This window comes from Camelus bactrianus, unplaced genomic scaffold (genome assembly GCF_048773025.1).
Source record: "Camelus bactrianus isolate YW-2024 breed Bactrian camel unplaced genomic scaffold, ASM4877302v1 HiC_scaffold_34, whole genome shotgun sequence".
NCBI classification, from domain to species: domain Eukaryota; kingdom Metazoa; phylum Chordata; class Mammalia; order Artiodactyla; family Camelidae; genus Camelus; species Camelus bactrianus.
The window spans coordinates 6,528,652-6,546,900 of record NW_027413949.1 but is presented as its reverse complement, the minus strand read 5'-3'; positions in this window follow the sequence as shown (position 1 = coordinate 6,546,900).

Here is an 18,249-nt window from a genome sequence, read left to right as displayed (position 1 = left end):
AACCAAGGGTCCTCCTGCTCTAGAGGCTGCACACCGAGCTTCCAGCACACGGGCAAACTAGCGCCTTCCCAACAGCCAGCCGCTCTGGACGGGGCGGCCCTCCCGGCCACCTTCACCAGCTCCACGCAATCTTGCCCGGCGCGGACAAGTAACATTGAGATGGGACGGACGTGAAGAGCTCATTCTCCACACGAGCAAGCAGAGCCGCACCAGGGTCACCGCTCTGCCTGAAGGGCTCTGCCTGCAGGACCCTGCCAGGCCCTCTCTGCCCCCTCCACACAAAGGGCCCTCCTCTGACCCACAGGGCTGCCCCTGGGCGCAAAGAGCCCTGGGGAGCTGGGCATCCCGGTGTCCTGCAGCAGAGCTGGCCAAGGGCTCCTGAGGGGACAAGGCTGTCCTCAGAAGGGACTCAGGCTCCGCTACAATCATCCCTATCCTCAGGGACGTCTGGATTTTACGTTCGCTACGGAACGCACCCTACCTGCGTGCTAGGGTAGAGTGACGTGGGGAGTCTCAACCCCACACCTGACACCAAAGGGACTGTACCAGCTCGTGCGCAAAACCCCACGGTGTGCCATGAGACCGACGAGCAGCTCTGACAGCTTCCAGGGCAGGCCCGACCCGGCGCAGGGTGGGGGACAAACACAACGTACGCACTCTGGTGCGCATCGGAATTCCCCCGCAGGGAAGGAGGCATTTTCACGGCGGGCTCTTTCCCTTCCAGCCTCTATTCCCTACTACAAACGCACCATCTCCGAGAGCCAGGCTTTTCTGCCCAGAGGACAACTGGAGGCAGCGGCCAAGACACACTTACCTCCCGAGAAAAGACAGTGACGGGCTGTGACGTTTACCACACCCAGGAAGACTCAAAGTTGCACAAAGCACACCGTACAAAGCTGGAGGGAGGGCTTTGCCCCTTTTCCAGTTACCAGGATCTGAATGGACATTCTAAACAGGAGAATCACCTGGCCTGAGCCGGGAAACCAGTCAAAAGAACGACGACACAGAAATCCGTCTCAGTGACCCAGGAGCAACCCCAGGTGCAGGAGGTCAGGAAGGAGTCAGCCGAGCCAGGAGAAGTCAGTGTGGAGCGAGGGCTCACCCTCCTCACGCTGTTTCGAGAAACCCACAGTCAAAGTCTGCGGGCCCCGGCTCCTAAGCACTCCCTCATGGCTCCTGCAGGCACCAGCCAAGGTGACGGGCTCCCGGGAGAAGCAGCCCACTGGCTCCTGGGCAAGAGTTTTGAGTCTGAAAAAGGCAGCGACACACCACGCCAGACCCGTCACAGGACACACAGTCTGCAGACGAGGCCAGGAACGGCTGCCGGGAGCACGGGAAGATCACCTTTCCCAGGACGAAGTCCAACAGAGCATGACCACCCCACTTACCTGGGCCTCCGGGGCCGCCGCAGGCGGGCGGGCGCTGCCGGGCCACACCGGAGCCGCGCCAGGTCCCGCGTCGGCTAAAAACCACAGAAAAGGATGGAGGATTAGGCTTTCCTGCGAAGACACTGCTGAAGCGAAACAAAACCTTTGCGCCTTCCTTCCTTCCTTCCTTCCTTCCCCGTATCACACTCGTTTCTTGGAGGAACTGGATACTGACCCCAGGAACTCCTGCATGCTAAGCCCGCATTCTCTCTACTGCTGAGCTACATATACCCTTCCCCCCAGAGCACACTAGTTTCTAGGCACAGAGAACAAGAAATGCCAGCCACGTTCACTAACTTACCCAGTGTATAATATGCTCCGTGTGCTCCACCAACAGAGGTCAGTGTTTTATGATCCGTCAGCTCCTGCGGAGCCATTTCTACAGTCCCAGTAGCGTACTCCGGTTTTGTAATTTCGGGCTTAGTCGCCCCTTCCTAGGAACACAAAACAAGATAAATCAGGAACCGAACTTCAGATCATGTGCATACGCTTAGTCAGTCAGGTAGACAACAGTTATTTACCGAAGCTATCAGAACATAAGCCCTATCCTGGGAGAAGCTGGTGGTACAAATAAAAGGCAGATTCTCCTCTCTGTTCTGCCAGAGGCACAGGATCCATGAAAACAAATCAGCACAGAAAAGTTTCAACAGCTCTACAACTGAGGTGAACGGGTACAGTAACGCCACAAAGGACAGGAGAGTCCGCTGCACGTGGATAGCTCAGGGAATGCTGGGAAGACCGCACTGTTTCGTAAAAGAGAGTTCCAGCGCAGTGGGTTGGATGTGGAGGGGCTTAGGGGAAGGGCAGCCTGAGTAAAAGGAGCAGGTGGGAATCAGCGTAAGGCATTAAGGAAACTTGACCACTGATACTGGCGGTGGAATGGGAAGACAAAACATGCTGCATTGAAAATGAAACATCACTTATTTAATTCCAAGTTAGGACGGCTAAAACAAGAACCAACACCAAGATGCACCTAACTTTCCCAGGGATGGATTTCCTTTCAATATCCTCTAATAAACTGTAAGGGAAAGACCCTGAAAAAAAGAATGCCCATACAGACACTGGTTTCACTTGGTGAGTCTGGAAAATGAACACAAGTGCATTACCAGTCCTACGGCATTAAGCACAGAATCACATCCTAAACTGTAAGTTAAAAACATAAGTGAAAAATTCTCATCAGCAGATGCAAATGTGAAAATGCATACTCACACCAACCCCCGGTTTATGTCTCAGAATCCCCTGGTACTTATATAGTCACACAAGGACATTAACAACAAGAGACTGTACCTCATCCCAGGAAGATTCTCTTCCTCTCTCTTCTGTAAAGTGGTGCACTGACACACCATCTGTAAAATGTATTTACAGGTACATTAATGAGAATATTCACGAATGTATATTAAATCCACCATGTGCTTCTATCTCTGTTCGTGGATGTGTCAAAACAATAGTGGCAGAAAATACTTTCAAAGATTTGGAGCATTTTCTGAAAAAAATGCTTAAGTCACGGTTGGGATATATTTCAAACCAAGTAGTAAGAGGAAAACACGTAAAAAATAATGGATATGGAAGTTGGGTTTGTGCACTATGTATTTCTAACATTTGAAGTTTGCTCTTGTTTTTGTTTTTTCTTTTCTTCTGTTTTTAAATGGAGGTTCTGGGAATGAGCAGACGGAATTCGGCATGCTAAGCAAGCATTCTATTTACCACTAACCTATGTCCTTCCCCGAGTCAACTAGCTTCTCGGCATAGATAAAATAAAATACAAAACAGTCTTTCACTGTTCACTGCCTTACAAAACATGTTAGTTTCCTGAAGCGCAAAAGATCTTTGAGGCCTTCTTCCCGTATCACACTTAGTCTAACATCAGACCGAGTGGGAGACAGGTCTGAGGACCCTTGACTGAAGAGACCACAGGCCCCGAGTTCGGGTGTTTCTTCCATAACCGATCATCGGCTGTGGAAGTCAGGGCTCCACTCGCTGCAGACAGTGACGGGGCGGGCTTGTCCGCCAGGGAGCCCGGAACGTGGTGTCTGTTGAAGACCCGTGTGCAGAACCGACAAGTCTGCCCTCCGTCAGAGGACCCTCTTTCCCTCTACAACAGACACCTCCCTCCCCAGGGCAGGACGGCGAAGACGCGGTCCATCAAGTGCGTCTGCTAAGGGATCAGAGGGACACGGCCGTGAGCCCAGTCAGGGCCGCCCGTGCACGGGGAAGCCCCGGAGAGCGATCTGCCCTTCTTCTGCATTGACTCAAGGAAGAAACAGAGGACTATGCTTTCCTCTTACCGAGCGGAGTAGCTGGCTGTGGGGGTCGAGTTTGCACAGGGCAGCAAGTGGGACCAGGTGCAGGTGCCCATCTGGGCGACGACGGGCCGCTCACGGGGCAGGCCACACGGGCTGGTCCTCGGAAAGATTGGGGCCCTCCAGCCCACGGGGTGACCTGCGGGACAGAAGGGAGGGCTTGGTTGAATGACAGACAAAAAGCCAACACCGACAATAGCCGAAACCCAACGCAGCAGTCTTCGGCACCGGGCACCCTCCCCTGCACTGGGTGCCCAGTTGGCAGCTACGCGGCATGCACTCCTTTAGCCCTGGGCCTGCCTGCAGCCTGGGCTGCTCAGGAGGCTTTTGGGATAAAACACTGTCACCAAACTTCACTGTGATGACTGGGCATACTTGTCCCCTAATTCCCAATCCATTGGCAAAGCCAGGAAGGTTTGTTCAAAAGGAAAATGCTCGTTGCAGAGATTATTCAATACAAAATGACCACTGGAACACAACTGAGTAAAATTACTTACTTTGGTTTCCTCTGCCTCCTGAGCCGGTAAGGCGGTGCCATTCCTAACAGGGGTGCCACCCGGCCCTGAAGCTGTAAAGGGAGAGCAGCGCTGAAGGCGGATTCTATCTGACAGATGCCGTGCAGGGGAAGCATGAGCCGAGCCCTCCGTGCCCTACTCCAAGTGCTCTCACTCCCACCCACGCCCCGGGCTCTTCACAGAGGCCGCAGGTCTCCCTCACACCTCAGTTGACCCCGAGGACGAGGGGAGACTGGACCCCTGTCCCATGACGAGGACACCACAGGGCCTTGATTCAGGTGTTTTCATAGCTAATCACCCTGGATGTGGTCTCAGGGCTCAGATCCCTCTCAACCAACACTTACACAGTGGACTCACAGCACACTTCAGGGCAAATCAGTCTGTATGCAGATTATACATTAAAGTAAGAAGGGTCTTTCGTAGGAAGAGTATCAACAACCCGTGACTGTGAGCTCCACCTCTTCCTCCTCAGCCTGTTGGTAAACTGTTAAAAGCCTTCTCTCTGACAGCGCATGTCTTGTATAAGTGACCAGATGTCACGTAAACATTTATGAAAGAAGTGGCCTCAATGACTCATGTTGTAATAAGCGGCAAAAGAATGGTGAGTTACATGGAGTAGCTGGTGGGAGACTTTAGAGTTACACGTTAACTCTGGGAGAGGGAGGCTACGTAGTCATGTCACTTACTAACTGGCTACTCTAGGTCACTGTGCAAGCTTTTTTATAAGAACGAAGGGACCTGCAAAATTAGTGAAGAAATGCCTGCTGCCTTAAAGCAGATCTTGAATAGAATATTTACCCACCAAGGCAAATGAAGAAAAATGTTTTCTCGTTATGACATACCGCCTTCATTCTACAACGTCATCCATGTTATTTTCCTAAAATGAGAAGAAAATTCAGCCTTCAAAACCGTGTCTAGGAGGGAAGAGAGGGCTGACGCTCATGTCTTCTAGTGCACAGAAACCAGCCATGCCAGCCACGCCAGGCAACCAAGAGACTGGGGGGCGGCCCGCAGTCCCTGGAGGGACGTGAGCTCCACCGCTCACAGGGGACAGAGCCCTGCTGGCTGGTGGCATGTAAAGAAAACAGCATCTTGTCACCCAGCTGTGAACCTGTTCCCCACAGTGAGTGTGTGGTGTGGTGTCCAGGAAACCCGACAACTACCCATGGGGACAAGCAGCCCACTGGGCAGCTCCTGCTGCAGAAATGGAGCTGCCGCACTTCACAGTGCGCTCCTTACCTCTCAGGGGAGGGTGCAGCCTGTACGGTCCTCCTGGGGTGGACTCCTGCCTCATGTATTCCTCTGCCTGCCTCCATCTGCAGATTGCATCCAATCTTAAAGATAAAGAATGGCTTCAATACAAATTACACTACCAATTCCTCTACTAGGCACAAAACAACCAGTCCTTAAAAATCTCAAAACACCCGTAAAAATGTGTCAAAATTCTGTACCTCTGTTTCAGGTGGGCAACTTCCCTTCTCAGCTCAGAGGATTTTTCCCTTCTCAGGTCAGAGTTTTCCCTTCTCAATTCAGAGATTTCCCTCTCCAGCTCCTGAGCCCTGAGCTGTGGGAGAAAAACACATCCACGTTCAGTTGTGGCCGACTGTGCACAAAGGGAAGGAAGGAAACAAATTCTTACCGAGCTGTCTTGGGCCTTCTTCTCGGCAAGAGTGACCTGAAAAAGTCAACACATCAAGAAACACCCCATGGCTAGGGGTTCTCAGGGCCACAATAACTGTCTGCATCAGGTGCTGAGGACTCGGTGTGTCAGGAGGAAGGCAGGTTACCTGGTGTCTCCAAATGATCTCTGCTTCCCGCATTTGCCCGTGACATTCTTCAAGTCTTATCCTATGAGTTACAAATTGTTCCATCAGAGAAGACACAATGCTGGGTATGCTGTTAAATAATCTGCCCCAGTCCATGTTATCTGTACTGCACACTCACACACATCATCTCACCGCTCAAGACACACTGCACAAGGCTGCAGAAACACAGCAGGTGCAAAGCTGTCACTGCAGCCACTCCTTCCGTCACTGTTACTGAACGCCTGCCCGGTTCTGCGCTGACACATTTCCCCCTCCCGTTCTCAGCATTTCCCTCACGTGTCCTGTGCTGAGCATCTTTCATCACAAAGCTTGATTCTTCCTTTCCTTACATCCTGACCCTACTTCTTACCCCTGGGTCTCCCCAGCAGCACGGGAATGTTTATTGGTCCGACTGACGCTACACTAAACTGCTATCCTCAGGGTGAGAACGGTTTATAGCACCTTCAGAAACATCTCTGTGAAACGTCTCTCCTCTCAGTCTGGCCAGCACTGGGACCAGGAAATTCTTAGTAACTTAATACTTTTTAAAGTTAAACGTTTAACTTAACATATGTAAAACTTAACACTTTTCCTCCTGTGTGAAGCCATGTATACAAATGTCTTTTGTTTGGGTCAGTTTATGATATTGTGTCTAAACATTTTAGAAAAGTTTTCAAAAAATCCAACAGGTGTTTTCAGAGCCGCAGGTGCAGAGGAGCTGAACTCACTTGTACCATCTTGTCTCCTCTTCAGCCAATTTTGCCTCCTCCTTTGCTGCCAACAGCTGCTGCTTTCCCACCAGCTCACATCCGTTCATGTCCACCTTCCTGAGAGGGGAAAGAAACTCTGAAATTCTGCCAGTTTCCCTCCCAGAAACTGGGAGGGAAGAATTCCATGTTCCTTTCGCCCTTCCCCATAAATGCTCAGGCTGATAAATACACAGGAAAGAATTAAAGTACCCCACTAATAAATATGAAAAAGCTACACTCAGGCCTCTGGCAAGTGTTTGGTATCTGGGCTTCCCTTCAGCGTCCTCACCCTTAATCATTTATGCATAAAGTAAACACACAGGAAAAGCCCACGTGAGGTGTGCTCTGCGCCCCCCCCACCAGGCTTAGGCTCCTGTGCCTGGGACAGCACGAGCTCACTGTGTTTCAACGTGGGAATCAGGGTCTGACCAAGTCATCACAACGAAACACATTAGGGTAAAGCAAGCGTTCATGACTTGTTTGATTTCTCCCACAGAGAGCCCAGATTTCAGTCAAAACCTGGAGCAAAACCTGATCCTTTAGGAAATATAAGGAAATGTTTGTTTTTGAAAGCGGGTTAATGGGTGTGATGTCCATGACCTCTCCCTGAGAATGACAGGAAACTCTGGACAAATTATGAAATCCATGATCAAATGTACCAAATTGCTAACAAGCCAGAAAGGGACATGAGGCCAAGATGGAGAAGAAGAAAGCCCAGGACTGGGCCCACCTTCCCCGGGGGTCACCCGGTAACTGCAGAGGAAACCACTGAGATGCAGAGCAGCCCGGCAGCCGGTGCCCCCTACGCACAGGCACCGCAGTCAGGCAGCTGGAGCTCACTGTCCGTCAGCGAAGGTGATCCCTAGAGAGACCCACAGGACTTAGCTGGGATCCACGAGAGCTACATGCCAGAAACAAAGGTGGACAGGAGACACACGGGCCTCACGAAAGCTGGCTGCACTGACTGATCTCAGCTGCTAACCGGGTTAACAGGATGTAGCGCTGCTGGCGACCTGACCACCTGCCAGCTGTAATGCCCACCTTCTCTGCAGCAAGTTAACCTCACACGAGGCCTCAAATTTTCTCTATTTTCTACCCAATGTCTAGAGTTTATTAAAAATGATAGACACATGGCAGGTCATGACACTTTGATGTGGTTGAAACCTAAGGACAATAAAAATGGACCTAGGGGGATCCAGATAATTAAGTGACTAAATCTGGTCCAAGAACCCGCTAAAATCTCAAACTAAATATAAACAAGACTCTGGTAACCAGTTAGAATGAACAGAAGCAGCAGATTACAGAAATCAAGGTCGAAAAATAAATGCACATCTGTACTGATTGAATATGGTAAAGAAAATATGGTGGTAAGTATTCTGAAACATATTACAATATCCACATAACTCCACACATTCATTCACACATTGTCATAATTAACACGGGAATGTCTTACCCTTCAGTGTCCATAGATCTCTGTCCACTGATTTCATCAAGGACGCGTACTTTCTTCACCTGCCTTTGGAAACCGTCTTCCTCACGTTCTTTCAGAGATCCCGATGCAGCATGGTGGTCTTGCATTTTCTTTTTACCCTCTATAAACATAAAACAACTGGCTTTGTGTGTGCCCATGTGCACTCAAGAGCTTGGCTGTGCTGGGGAGTGGAGAAAGGAGAGAATTCTGAAGGCAGGAATCCCCTTTTTACCTTCCCAGTGCAAATTCATTGCTATTACAGGCATGTTTCATTTTATTGCCCTCCCTGGTAATGCATATTTTTAAACAATTGAAGATTTGTAACAACCCTGAGTACAGCAATTCCATTGGTGACATTTTTTTTCTGGCAGCATTTGCTCATTTCTTATCTCTGTGTCACATTTTTGTAGTTTCTGAAATATTTGGTTCTTTATCATTTTAATTAAAACAGGCATGACATTCCTTTAAGGCAAAGCCTAATCCAGCGGAAGTCCCTAGTTCTCAGCAATTCTATAAACCCTGAGAGAGGTGAAGAGGCTTCAGAAGAAAAGTGTGAAGCCAGCAGGGGTTGGCCCATGAAGTTTAAGGCAAGATTCCATCTCCACTGCATACCTGTGCAAGGTAAGGCGGGAAGAGCTGACCCAGAGGCTGCTGCAAGTGCTCCAGGAGATGAAGCTAAGGCAGCTAATGAAGGTGGCTGCACTAAACAACAGGTTTTCAATGCAGAGAACTGCAAGGGGAGGCCACCCAGCACCATCACAGCTGGAGAGAAGTCAGCGCCTGGCATCAAGGCTTCAATGGAAAGGCTGATTTTCCCGTTAGCGGCTAATGAAGCCAATATTCATTTAACATTATGAAAATCCTATGTCCCATGAGAATCAAGTGAAATCTACTCTGTGCTCTATAAATAGAACAAAGCCTGAATGACAGCACATCTATATACAACATGAATATTTTAGCCCATTGTTGAGACATACTGCTCAGAAAACAAAACAAAACACACAAAAAAAATTCTTTCAAAATATTACTGCTCATGGACAATGCACAAGTCGTCCAGGAGCTCTGATGGAGATGCATGAGATGAATGCTGTTTCCATGCTTAACACGACATCTATTCTGCAGCCCATGAATCAGGAGTAATTATGACTTTCAAGTCTTATTATTTAAGAAATACATTTTGGAAGGCTTTAGCTGCCATAGACAGTGACACCAATGATGGGTCTGGGCAAATGAATGGAAAATTTTCTGGAAAGAATTCACCATTTTACATGCCATTAAGAACATTCGTGATTCATGGGAAGAAGTCAAAATATCAACGTGAACTGGGGTTTGGAAGGAATTGATTCCAATCCTGATGTGTGACTTTGAGGGGCTCAAGAATTCAGTGCAGGAAGGAGCTGCAGATGTGCTGAAAATAGCAGGAGAACTAGAGTTACAAATGGAGCCTGAAGATATCACTGATTGGCTGCAACCTCATGATAAAATGTGCATGAATAAGGAGCTGCTTCTTATGGACAAGCAAAGAAATTGGTTTCTTGAGATGGAATCTACTGGTGAAGATGCTGTGAAGAAGGTTGAAATAACAAAGGACTTAGAAGAGCGTATGAACTTAGCTGATAAATTACCACAGGGTTTGAGAGGACTGACTCCAATTTGGAAAGAATTTCTACTGTGTGTAAAATGTGTCAAATTGCCTGTGACAGAGGACTTGTTCCTGAAAGGAAGAGAGAATCCTGTCACAAACTTCATTGTGGTCTTATGTTAAGAAATTGCAAAAGCCACACCGATCTTCAGCAACTGCCACAATGACCAGTCAGCAGCCACCAATGTTAATTCAAGACCATCCACCAAAATGACTGTAACTCAATTAAAAAAAAGTTAAAAAAAAAAGACCATCCACCAACAAAAAGATTAAACCTCACTAAAGGCTCCAATGATGGCTAGCAGTTTTTAGTAATAAAGAGTATTTTCATTAAGTTATGAACATTGGGGTTTTTAGACACAGTGGTATTGTTCACTTAATAGACTACAGTATAGTGTAAACTTAACTGTTCTTTGCACTGGAAAACCAAAAACAAAAAAACCCAAAAAAATAAGTTATTTGACTCTCTTTATTATATTTATTTTATTCTAGGGGTCTAGAACTGAAGCCACAACATCTCCCAGGAATCCTGTATGTAAGGTTTTCTTCCCAACAAGCAACATACCTTCCAGGCTGCAGTCCCCTGTTGTCACAGCTCGCTGCATCGAATCCTCAGATCTGGTCTTCGAAACAACTGGCTGTAAGATAGATATGAGAAGACATTCAAGAAGTACTGATCCACAGCAATGTGCACATACTTAACATGAGAGGAATCATACGCCTGAAATCAGCTAAGATGGGCCATCTGCTTTCCGTGCGTTACAGCATAATTAAACACTGACACAGTGATGCTCGGTTCTCTGAGGTAAGCATCTCTGGGGGTGAGTAACAATCCTTACTCTCTTCTTGATGCTGAGCTGAACGTCCTCCTGCACATGCATTTCTTCAGATTTCACTGTGGCTTCACAGACATGAGATTTATTAAGAGCAATTTCAACTTAAAACATTCTCATTGGTGACTAAATTCCCAAGAAAAATAATTTGAGTACATATCAACATTTAATCTTCTAAGACATGAGATTGTTGTTCCTTGTGAAAGCTAATGTGTACAGTGGAAATCCTGCTGCAACTGGAGGCATTTACCTCAAATTCCTGAAGTGTTCATTGAAACAGCACCTTTCAAGTTCTCTGGAGATGTTCCTTTTTCCAGTATCTTCACACAGGACAGAAATAAAGTATGTACTAAGATTTCAATGAAAACTCAGGGTGATATGTTTAAAAAGTGTAAGTTTTTTTTTCCAGAAACAAAGTAATTTGTTAACTGCAAAACAAACCATAGAAAATAAATATATTAGCCCTGGTACATGTCCAAAGACTTTGGTGAGCATTCTCTCCAGAAGATATTAAGGCAGTGAAATGATTCTGAACATACAAATTTTATAAAGAAAGGAAAGCAAGTGTTATACGTTCCCTTACACATGCTTGAAAGCATCTGAGACTTTCCCTGAATTTCGGTTTGGGGCTGAAGACAGTGCTCCATTTGAGAGTTTACAGCAGACAGGGCCTCTTCCTTCAAGTTCTAGCACCGGGCATCCTAGCAGCTCATTCTGACCCTTTGCATCTTGCATTTCCTTCTTCAGCTTGTCCTCTTCCACTGCCAGCCTGCCAATCTCTTCCAGAAAGTCTTGGTTTGTTCTGATGGGCAGTTGCTTCTCTTCAACCCTTTTGGAATCCTGTCCCTTCTCAGCCAGTACCCACAACTACCCCTAAGTTTCCTGTGATGGCAGCTGATACAGGCTGGGCCCAGGACAAATGTCAAGCCCATAAAGAAATGTGAAAAAAAGACCTCCAGGCACAGATTTTTCCTCACCTCCACAGGCTTCCTCCTCCCTGGACAATGGAGGGCACGACTGGACGAGAAGGGAAAGCATGGGTGGGAAACTGATCATGTCAAAGAGCTCACAAATGAGTGTTGCTGGTGAAATATAAACAAAGTTTACCCAAATTCACATGGAAAATTCTCTGTTTAACATCAACAGGGCAAGGAGATGTGCACCTAGTCTAGTAACTTCCTTAACCTCTCAGGTATTTCCTGGCATCTTCTGTGTATCTTGGAGGGCAGTGTGAGTGGTGAGAAAACTCTCTAGGTTGTGAAAATAAGACATATTTCCTAGTCTCTGAAATAGAAAAAGTCACAGAGGTTTTAGTCCATGAAATTCTGGGTCATTGTTCACAGGGAGGTTCCGCTCCTGGGCTCTCACACTCTGCTGTGGTCAAAAGCAGGAGGAGCAGGAGCACGCAGCTCGCCCAGGGCACAAAAAGCCTCAGAAGCCCGGCTATGGTCAACGTGGCAGCTCTTACCAGGTGTGGGCTCTTGGCGTTCTGGTCCCTCACTGCCTGCAGCTTAGCTCGAACAATCTGAATGATGTCATTCAAATTTTCATTCACCTTCTCAATGGCTTTCAAGCTCTCCTTCAATGAAACATTGAATTAGTAACAATTACTCATTACTTTCATTTCTATTTTCAGAATGTAATCTAACAAGAAGTTCGTACCGTAAACTTCAGTGCTTTCTCAGAGGGCAGCTTCTTTTGCCTGATGGCCTCCTCTAAGCATTTCTTTGTGTTGTTGGTCTATGCAAAAATGTAATGAAGGAAACAGAATTACAAATACTAATTACACTGCTAGCTGAACCTATCTTGTATGTGACCCCTTCCACTAATACAGAAAGTGGTGCTTTTCATCTACGACACTTGCTTTGTTTATTTTTTTACTGATATATAGTCAGTTACAATGTGTCAATTTTCTGGTGTACAGCATGTTTCAGTCACATATCTATATACACCTATGTTTGTCTTCACATTCTTTTTCATTATAGATTACAAGATATCAAGTAGAGTTCCCTGTGCTCTACAGAAGAAATTTGTTTTTTGGGTTTTTTTTTTTTTTTAACTAGGACACTTGCTTTGAACCTAGACCTCTTATGGAACACATGGAACAGGACAGTAGGATGAAGGAAAAGAGAGCCAAATAACTGAACTGCCAGAGGGGGGAGGAACTGAAGTTAAAATCACACACAAAAAAAAAAAAAGCAAAAGGACAAGGATACCTTCTGCACCCAAGCAGCTATATTTTCTGCAAGTTCTCTGTTTTCATTCTCCAAATTCTTGCTCTGCACAGTCATCTGCTTTAAAGTAACTAAAAGGAGATGAAGCAATTTCTCATATTGGCAAGAAAACCCAGTAGAATAGAATTATCATGATTTATTAGCAGTAGAGACATATCAGGCTGGCAGTATGAGTATAATTAACCTTTTAGCTTTTCTACTGTGCCTAAAGGAAGCAAATCTTAGTGGCATTCTAAATGTGAGATCATTGAGATTCCTAGTTTAATTTTTTTCAAAGATGCAGAAACACAATAAAAAGTCTTCCCCTAAATTCTCTCCCAGCTATAAGCACCATTCTTAGAAAATTCAATCATTCAAATACTTCTGACATCACCAGAGATGAAAAAGAAAAACCAAGCATCCTGTCCTCTTAACATTCTCTCCTCCAATTACTAAGGTAAGTAAAAATGCCCCTACTTAAAAAAAATAGAACCCTTATCCCACGCAGGTTCACCCCACAGCCAGGCCCTATCTGCAACACCACAGAAGGCAAGTTCAAAACATTGCCTGACTGGGCCTGCACAGGCCTCCAGTGTCTTCCTGCTGCCTGGAAGATCATCTTTCATGAAAACCATGTTGGGGGCCCTGAAGGACAAGGTCGCTGGAATTAAACATTTTGGTACCATGTGGGCTTCCCCACCTAGTCACTGGAGGACCTGGATAACACACAGGTCCTAAATGACAAGCTTTTCTATCGCCAGGATGAGAATGTTACCATCACTGCTTCAGGAAAGCAGCACATGTAAAACAGCCAGTCACAGGCGACTCCACGTGTGAAGCTCTAGAACGCAGCCCTCAGAACCAGACTCCTCTCTCAGGCATCTAAGTCCCTCATCTGACCACACAGTGCACACGTGTCTTCTGCCTGCCCAGTGGGGATGCTCTGATCTTGAGATCCCTCTTCTCAGCACCAGCCCTTCTGCATCAACTGTCACCAACAGCAGCCCTTGAGGGCCTACTGAGCGCCGGGCAGCCACCCTGCCCACCACGCACATCCCCACTCGGTCAGCAGAGTGTGAAGCCTGCATAGAAAGCATCATCCTCAGGCTGAATCACTTCCATTAAGTCCCCACTGCCATGAATGGCTCCCTTCACTTATGAGTCACAGCCCATGGTTTCCCCTCTGCTGTGACACACACCGCCTGGCTACATCTGCATCCCTCCCTCAGCCTGGGGAGACCTGACAGGCTCAAGTAGTGTTTCAGCATCTTTACTTTTCACCAAGAGCCAGCTCATATTAGGGACACACTCCGAACATTAGACTCTTCTCATCACCTGCTTCCTCAAGGTTGCTATGCAAAATTAAACTCATCCTAGTCTCCCTACTCCTGTGACCCTCCTGGCCTCTTAGCTCAATAGATGCCAACTTCCTCTACGATGTCATTTAGACACAAATCACAGGAGTAAAATTTTCAAGAGTTGAGAAGTCAGTTAGACATCAGAAGTCATTGTGTTTACTCTTAGTTGAATTAAAATCCACATCAAATCCTGGTATTGAGAAAATATTACAAAGGAAACTAAACCCTAATACCTTACCTTGACACACTGGAGGCTTTACCTAGGAGAGGAAGAAACATTAAATTTGAAGTCAAAATATATAATTAGTAAATCTATAGTTTCTAATAAACTATCAAAACAGTAATCCATTGAAATCACAATTATCACTTTGGTTCAGCATAACAATTAATATGATTAAAAATCAGGAAAAATCAGAATTTCCTACTTAAGGCATGATCTTTCACTCACCATTTCTGATAGCACAATGGTAAATAACTTATTTTAGAACAAAAGATCTGCTTACATTCTATTAAATAAACATCACTCTATTCAATTTTCATAACACATATTCATATTTAACAACACTGAACTATATTATTTTCATGATATGTTGTTGTAATGCATCATTTATCTAATTTTTTTTTGTCAAATCAAACATCCACACTTAAGTCCAGAACCTGGATAGTTATGTAACCTTCAAAAGAGAGAGAGAGACAGAGAGGAGAAAACTAAAAGAAAAATAAAGGCAAAATCTTTATACTAAGATTAAGATGCACCCCTTTCATTCAATGAAAGGTTTTCTGAAATCTTATACAGAGTTGACTGTTGAATTGATAAGCAATTGTAACATATGAGGTCGTAAGATTTGTCAAGACCACTAAAAACAAACGGACATCAGATGAGACATCAGACGAGAATGAAAGTGAGTAATGGCTGTAGTGAAACCACACACAGCAGCAGGAAGGACAGTGACCATTTTCAAGAAGCGAACGTGCTTCTTGACTCAGATACAAGTCATCGTATGAGGAGTAATAGTTCAGTAAAACCCAGGCAGGACTCCACTGTAATACCATGTAAAGACACATTTCCCTGACCCTTAACACATATTTCTTCATTCAAAACTTTAAGTGATGATCAGAGACTGAGGCCAGCCCCTAACCTTGCCAAGATATTGGAGAATCATCACAGTGTCGAAGATCCAGTGGCAATAATGTGGCAATAGAAGAATGCATCCACGGAGGGCAAACAGAAAACCACAGATGTTCCCTTAACTTCACACTTGCTCAGGAACACTGAGCTTCCCTGTCCCCTGTCACCCAACACACAGGCAGGGGCAGGTGGAGAGATAGATGGACTCGCCAAATACTTAACCTTCCTGTTTTGTTATTGAAGAGAAGAGTTTATAAATTGCCATTGTCTCATTGAGAATATACTGTTGTCTTGCTCAATGAGTTCTTACTATAAAGATTTTGCAACAAATTTCCATTTCAAAACTAATTTGTGTTCAAGTTAATAATCTAAAAGGAAACAAAGAAAAGACTCCTGGATTCTGGCCCAGGCAGGCAAATAAAATGTCCAGTGACTATAAAAATTCCTATTAGGTGTGATTAAAAGGACACTGTCAGGTACTTTAGTAATACTCACAGCAAGGACGGTCCTCCAGACGAACAAGAGAAAAATAGAAACTCCCCAGGAGGCAGCAAGAAGAATAAGCTTCCACAGAAGTTCATAAACATCAGACGCAAGATGGAAAAGGAGAATCAGAGTGTCAAGGATCTGAAAAGATATTAGATATAATGAGGAACCTCAAAGACATTCCCAGTGTATATGTCACAGAGAATCATCTTTAGAAACCGTCAGCCACATCCTCAGATAGCTCCACAGAGAGGCGAGAAGGGACACTTGAGTTCAAAGGAGCTCTTGGGAGTGTGGGCATGTTTTCTGCCTTGATTTGGTAATAGTTTCACTGCTGCACACATACGTCAAATACCTGATACACAAAATGTTAGAGATTTGACTTTGCTGACAGGCACATTGCAAATATTTTTAAAATAGTTAACAGAACTTAACTTATGAATGTAGAAGCCAACTTGAAATTGAAAATAAGCAAACACAAACCTACAGGGCATGGGATGCCTCCATCTTCTATTGTATGTTCATGAAGTACCTGGACAAACCCCTATGAAATGTCTCCAAAAATACACCCAACATGTATGGGGAAAGAGCAATGAAGGTATGTGTTAAAATACAGAGAGATATACAGAGATGTATTTCTACATTTATAGACTGGACATGAGTAAGAAAGCAGACCAGCTCTTAGAATAATGTCAAAATTACTATTCCAGCAAAAATTAATGATATATTTTAGCCCAACTATCTAAAAACCATGGAGGTTTTCTTCAATATTCACTTTGGTTCTGAACCAGAGCATGTAATGTCAGACTTCTGAAATAAATAGGGATTTGTATAATAGAGTTTTAATCATATTATACAAGATTACTCAAAGAATGAATTTACATAAAAAGAGAACTCAAAATAATCAGTACAAATAATTTACATGCATATTTCACAGTACTGCACCTACGTCCATTAACAGACACCAAGAAAATTAATTTGTATTTCTGGAATGTACAGTCAACAAAACAAAAGCCAAACACATAGTTTTGTAAAAACTAGATTTATAAGTATTATAGGAGGGAATAAATGAACAATGTAATTTGTACTTTATCTAGACACCAAGTTTCAGTCTTGTGCAAATAAAACCCCTCTAGAAAGCAGCCTCTGAAATCAGTAACACTGTCATTGTCAGCTCTCACAGTTGGGGTCAGTAAAATGTGTGCAGGTGGAAAACATGCACTGTCTTTGCATAGCTGCCATCTGAGAGAGCAGTGGATCTCAGCACAAAGGAGAGACATGCAGATAAAATGCACAAAAACAAACACCATCTAGTCGCTAACTGGTAAAACCCCCTCCACCATGGGCATGCTTGTTACACAGGGCACTGTCTGAGTGCTGATGTCAGCAGCTGCCTCCTACCTAAAGTCTATCCATCAGGGCCGATGGACTCAGGTTCTGTCAGCAGCCATGAGCAACGGTGGAGAAGGACAAGTTAGTTTATCCAAATGCTCAAAGATGTGGTAGGGAAAGAGGGCTGACTAACCTGTGAGAACTCAGCCTCATTCCCTTTGAGGGAAAAAATCCCAACAAAGATGACCTAGAAACGCCCTCCTTAGTAGGCTCAAAAGAAACAGAACAGACTCTTCTTTGGGTGGAGTGTTCATGTGGCATTGATTCTGCTTCAGTGCAAAGATTGTTCCTGACACTCGGTTTTTCCAGGTCCGTAAGAATCTGGTGGAAGCCTATCAGAACAAACCACTTAAATCCATGAGGTGTTCTCAGTCTTTCTTTTTTAGGGTGTGGAGGTGATTTATCCTGACACAGTAAAAATTTCACAGCATGTATCTGAATTTTCTTTATATTTAGACAATTCTAAAGATATGAAGGACACTTTCTGCTTTGGGGAAATCAACATTCTTCACAAGGACACGTCACTAAAAAAAAAGACAACTCGTCCACCTCCTGGTCACATTCCTCCTGAGCATTTCCTCACTGTAAACATCACAGCAGTTTGCAGCCACTGATTTTCACATTAGCTCGGCTCTCAGGGCTCCCCCACCAACCTAGCTGGACACAGAGTCCCTGGGGGCAGCCTCCAAGATAAAAAGGAAAGGGATAACTAAGAATTTGCTAGAAGTCCAATAAAAATAAAAGCAAAAATAAACAAATGGGACCTAATTAAACTTGGAAGCTTTTGCATAGCAATGGAAACCATAAGCAAAACAAAAATACAACCTACAGAATGGGAGAAAATTTTTGCAAAACATGAAACTGACAAGGGCTTAATCGCCAGAATATAGAAACAAATCATACAACTAAATAAGAAAAAAAAAAAAAAA